The sequence below is a fragment of the Enhydra lutris genome, unplaced genomic scaffold (genome assembly GCF_002288905.1).
Source record: "Enhydra lutris kenyoni isolate GAN:26980312 unplaced genomic scaffold, ASM228890v2 scaffoldscaffold37, whole genome shotgun sequence".
Lineage (NCBI taxonomy): Eukaryota > Metazoa > Chordata > Mammalia > Carnivora > Mustelidae > Enhydra > Enhydra lutris.
Window position 1 is genome coordinate 30,197,109 of NW_019154121.1, and position 5,833 is coordinate 30,202,941.

The following is a 5,833-nucleotide window of genomic DNA, read 5'->3' on the forward strand; positions in this document are numbered from 1 at the left end:
CCCCCCCCCCCAGTCACCTGTCTAGCGGGGGAGACTGGCCACAGCCGCAGGGGCTTCTCCCAGCTGGTGCTACGCCCTTGAGGGGACGACACCGCCCTTTTGCTGATAAGGAACCAGAGGCTGGCAAGGGGAAGACACCTGCTTCATGACCCGACGGCACGAAGCCTCGACTCAGGGGCTGGGCGATCGCCATGCAAGCAGAGAAAGACCCGTCAGAGGCTCCCCAAGAGTCAGGTGCGCTGTGTGTCCCTCACGACTCCAACCGCACTTCGGTCCCGAGTGATGGGGCATTCCCACGGCCGGGACTGAGGTGTCTCCGAAGGCAAGCGCGTGGCCATGTGCGCAAAGACTCTCTGCCTGCAGGGGCTCCAGCCAGTCCCCGCAGCTTGGGTGTCCCCCTGGCCTGGGTGCGTTGTGGGTCCGCACATCACAGCCGTGGCCCCACCGCGGGGTCCCAGCCGACAGGAGACGGACAGAACTGATGTGTGCAGAAGTGGGCATTCCCCTTCCACCGCTGGGTGTGCTCGGGGACGAGCCCGCAGAGGACGGCAGAGGTACCCGCCGAGTCCCGGAGTCACCCCTGCCCTTGGGGCAGGAAGAAGCTCCCCCGGGCATTTGCCCGTTGTGAGTTGAATCCGTCCTCGGGGCCTCGCCTGCGAGGATGAGCACATGCAGGTGATGGAGGAGGGGATGCCAGCTGCTGACCCCGCAGATAACCGGAACGTGGTGCGTCCCCACACGCTGGCCGCTTCACTTTCTGGTCCACTGTTCCCCCGCAAAGCCAGCAGTTCACATGGGGATGGCCTCTGTGTGGGGAGTCCTGCCTACCTGGGTTTCGGAGCGGGCCACGCGGTGGGAAGACATCTCAGCCACGGGCGGTGCCCCCTCCCCGGGGCCCTGGGGTCTGCGGCACCAGATGAAGCTCCCGGACTGCCTTAATTTAGCAGGCTGGACTCTCCAAACAGACCTTCAAGACACCATTGAATTGTCCCCCGCACAGGTCAGTTAGTTAATAAGGTGATGATTAGTGTCACTTGCTATTGAGAATTAACGTCATTACCATATCTGTTAACGCCATAGATCTAATTGCTCAAAAGGAAATGCAGGGGGAAGCCAGCAGGCCCTCACAGCTGGGTGAGTGTCTCGGTGAAAGTCACAGTCCCAGCGGCGGACCCCTGAGCCCGGCCGTGTTGTGGCCCTCGGCGCTCCAGCTGCAACCGTGGAGCTCCTGTCCCCCCTCTTTATCCTGCGAAGGGCGTGTTGTGGGTGTTGGGTGACGTTCTTCTGGGGAGAAGCAGGAGTCCAGCTGCTGTGGCAGATGTGTCACCCGTCCTGGGCTGTGAGGCCACAGGGAAACCCAATCACTGGGGTGAAGCCAAGCGTTCCACATGTCAGGAGAGAGTTTTTGGGGAGGACCCCTCGTCTGGCCCTGCGTCCGTGGGTGCGAAGAGAGAGCTGTGCTCTCTGCCGTCCAGGACGCCGTCGTTATCAGAAGAGTCTTTCGTCCTATCGTTCGAGGTGTCCCCATAGGGAGTTCCTGAAGGTTCTGGACTCGTATCTGACTCTGCCGGCACACAGTAGATCTGCAGCAGTGTAGGCCTGACCGAGCAACGGGGCAAGCTGGGGGAGAGCTGGAGATGGGCGGCTTCCGAAAAGCAGAATCAGGTCTTGGCTCTCATCATTCCCCTAGGAGCACAAATGAAAGTGGACAAAGGCAGTCAAGGGCCTAACCTGACAATGGGAGTTTTGTGGACTGGACCTCTTAGTTACTGGGTAACTAGGCACATTCGTGTTAGCTAGACAACGACGGGTCAAGGACCAGACGCTGCTTTCTGAAGTTTGGAGCGGCTTTGTCCCTGCACCAGGCGGGGCCTGCTCTCCTGGTGGGGACGGCCTCTCCGACGCCCAGCACCGCGGGGGACAGGCCCATGGATAGCCTGACAGCCCCGGGGCTAGGGCGAGGTAGGGTGGCGGTGGTTAGCTGCTGGGAGCCTGGGACCCCTCCCCCCACAGAACTCTCCACTCAGCGTCGCAGGTGCCACCGTGTAGACTCCTGGCTGCAGAGCGGGAGGGACCTCTGGAAACCTCTGGCCGGTGTCCTGTGGCCTGGCTGGCTGTGTCAGCGACAGGGAGCACCCCTCCTGGGTCCAGGCCCTGCAAACCTGCCTTAGCGTTCCACCAAGGGGCTCTGGCGACACAGACGCATCCAATTCATGGACTGGGGTGGGGGCCGCTACCCTGGGCCAACGGTCCCATCTTGTGGCGGATGGCACAGAAGCCTGGAGAATTTACCTGATTTGTTTGGGTCTGGCCAGCCCCACAGCCCTCTGGACGCCCTCTTGAAATCGTTCTTTAATTCTGTGACAGCCGTACGTGGGGCTTGTCCTGACTCTCCATAAACGTGAGCCGCGTGCTGCGGCAGGGCAGGGAGGGGACATAGCAGTGTTCTCGTGCCCATGCAGACCCGAGGAAACGGGGACCTGACCTGGTCTGTGGCTCGCCTAAGGTCTGCTGGGGGTCGGGGATGGGCGGCGACGCCCCGTTCCCCGCTGGGTCTGGCGGCACCCGAGGGGCATGGCACCTGGAGACCCTGCGGAAAGCTCGGAATCTGACCACCTGTTTGCCGCCTTCAGGCTTTCCTCCCTCTGGGCTGCCTGGTCCCCAGGATTCGTGGTCCCCCGGCCGCGGCCGTCTCCACGCCGTGCTTGCCCACGGGGCTCCGCTCGGAAGCACTCGGAGCTCCTGGGCCCCACAGCTTGTCCCTGCGTGTGTCGGCACTGCTGGCAGCCAATGGGGCACGAAGGGGTCTCTGTGCCGTTTTGGTTTGTCTTGGGTCTGAAACTGGGAGGGTCACCGAGAAGCCCAGCCTCTGCCCGCACGTCCCCAGCTCAGCCTTCCCAGCGGCCGCCCCCATTCCCTGAATCTGGACCGGCCCACGGCGGTCCCCAGGGCTTCGCTGCGCTGCTGGCGTTGGCGGGGAGGGCTGCGTCCCCGCCCTCCTCCCGGGGTCGCCGGAGCGCCCCCCCTTCCGTGACGTGGCTTGGATCCCCTGGGGCCTCATTCATCCCTTCACCAGCTCGTCTGCTCAGAGCCGGTCACGGCTGCTCACTGCGCACGCGCGGGGGGCGGTCCTGGGCGTCCAGGAGCCGAGATTACGTCTCCGACCTCCCCGGCCGCGCGGCAGTTTCCCCGGACCCGAGTCCCCGGGATCCGAGAGGCGGTCTGGCCGGTAGGCGCGCTCTGTCTCACAGCACCCCGCGTCCCTCCTGCGTTAGTCACCCCTGCCCAGTGGGGCGGAACCCCTGAAGACGGAACGTGCCTCCTGGGCTCCGCGGGTGCTCGCGGGGCTAGGCCGGGGGAGAGGGCGGCGCGGGCCTCCGAGGAAGCCTCGCGCGCAGAGGACATCGACGCGACTGCATACCTGACCGCGTGCACGTATTAGCCATGATCGGGAAAGAGTAAAAACAGAAATCTCTATTTCTTAATGGGACACGATTAAGCCTTAATGACCAGTGACCTCATGGAATGAACGCCGCACGGTGCAATTTACTGGTCGGTGCGTGTGCACGCCTTCTGGGGAGTAGACAATTACACAATTAAGTATAGATTACCACGGGCATGTCATTACACATTTTATTATTCCTCAGAGACTTAATAGTAATACTCGGTATTTATATGTGCTTTTCGTTGGATTATCTCCAATCACTTCACAAATATTATCTCATTAATCCTTTGCAGCCGTTCCGTGAATTTCCCCATTTAATGGATTAAAAACCGCAACCTGCAGTGATTAAATGACCGTGGGGGCACCCACGCTCTGCTCTCGTTCCCAGGAAAAGCAGGGCTCGCCGCTGTTTCCACGGGGTGTCTTCTCGTTCCGGGGGAGCTCAAGGTAGAAGAGTGATTTCACGTTCTCACGGGCATACGTGGAAGGGACGCGGCGCCCGGCCACCAGTTCTCTGACCTCTGTCCCCAGGGCTGCCTGCGCCAGTTGAGCTCTGACAGGAAACCGTGCATGACTCTCCCCCCAGAAGCTGCTGCCTCTTCCCCTTTGACAAGTGCGTCTGGATCGTGGGAGTGGGGGCCCGCTCGTGAGACCCACGGGTGAGCACCTGTACTCCTCGTATTTGGTGATGAGGCTCACGGGGCAGGATGGCACCCAAGGGCGTCAGAACCAGTCCCTGGGCTCCTTGGAGATGAATTTAATCAGAAGCTCGGGGGCACGTCTTGAGGGCCTGTGTGTCTTCTGTTCATTCCATCACCCTTCATCGCCCTCCAGCTGGGTGCCCACCATGACCCCATTTCATAGGTTGAGGAACAGTCTGAAAATATTAGGTCACTCACCGAAAGCCACACCAGCAGAAGAGCACCAGGGGTCAAAGCAAGTTCCACTGACTCCATATCCAAGGCTGACTCTGAGAAGATGGCCCTAGAAATCTAAATTAATTTGAAAAAACAGCAAACATCGAATTCTTCAGAATGTAGCTTTACTTTATGAAAAAAAAATTCTCAACACCTTAAATCAACGGGATATAATGCAGAATAAACTCCCCCCCGCCCCGTCTCATGAAACGTTTCAGGTTGGTTTAAAAAATTATTTCCATCCTTGTTCTCTGTAATATTCCTGAATTTCTTTCCGCTTTTGAACATGCTCACATCGTGCACGTCCAGAAAGGACAATGGTGCCCAGTGGGGCCGTTCCCAGAGCTGTTTTCCAGTCCGAACAGCCTCACTTTCTACAAACCAAGTAAACCGAGAGGAATGGTCACTGGGAATCAAGACCCTGGGCTGTGGACCCCACGAAAGACAGATCTCGCTCATCCCGGTCGTCATTCACTCTGGTGCACGTAAGGGTGTGTGAGTGTTTTTATAGAAGCAAACAAAATATTGGGGGATGATGAGTAATCCAAAAAGCATGTTTCTCACACAAATATTTCTTGCTTCTTTTCTCAGTTTTACCATCAGGAAAATGGGTGCAAGTCTTGTGTGACTGAGCTCACCTCAGCGCAGTCCAAAAATGACGTCGGACCCTGGGAATGAGAGTGCTACGGACTGTCGCGTGTTTATGTATAATTAACATTAATTTACCATTTCAGCTTGAGTCTGCATGAGAATATTAAATGCATCAGATAGTTACTTAATGGCTAATTCATGACGGGGCCTCTTAAAGAAACAAATTACCTAATTAATTTGTGGAAATTTGACCTTTTGGATTTTTAAAATTATCATCGCTACCTTCAGCAGCATGAACAACACGGCCACCTGTAATCTCGCCTTGCACTGAAACAGATCGAATGGAGGCGTGTGTGGTCAGGAGTGGTTCCTGGCTCCCAGATGACCTCCATGTGGGATTAGGGGTCTGGGGTCTTCTCCCTCCCAGCTGAGGAGCAGCACACGTGGGCCGGCCGATGAGGGACTGTCGGTGAGCTGCAGGTCAGGGAAGGGCCTTGTGGGGCAGGCAGGCGGGATGAGAAGGGGTAACGGGAGTAGGAGATTTGGGCAACCCAGGTGGGGGGCTTGTGTGATCTTGGGGCATCTTAACCTCTCTAGGCTTTGATTTCCTCGTCTGTCCCATAAGTGGGTTAGGTTACATTAGATATCATGTACTTGAACAGTCAAGACACAGGAACACGTCAACTCCAGGGCTAACCTAAGCTGGTTACTCTTTCCTTTTCTCTCCAGATGACCTGGTCTCACGCTTGGATTTGCTTCCTCTGCTCCTACCCTTTTGGTCATCTTTCTCCTCCATGAATAAGCCAAACCTGAATCTTACCCCAGGGCTTTTGCACATGCTGTTCTCTCTGTCTGGAACCCTCTTTCTCCAGTGATTTCT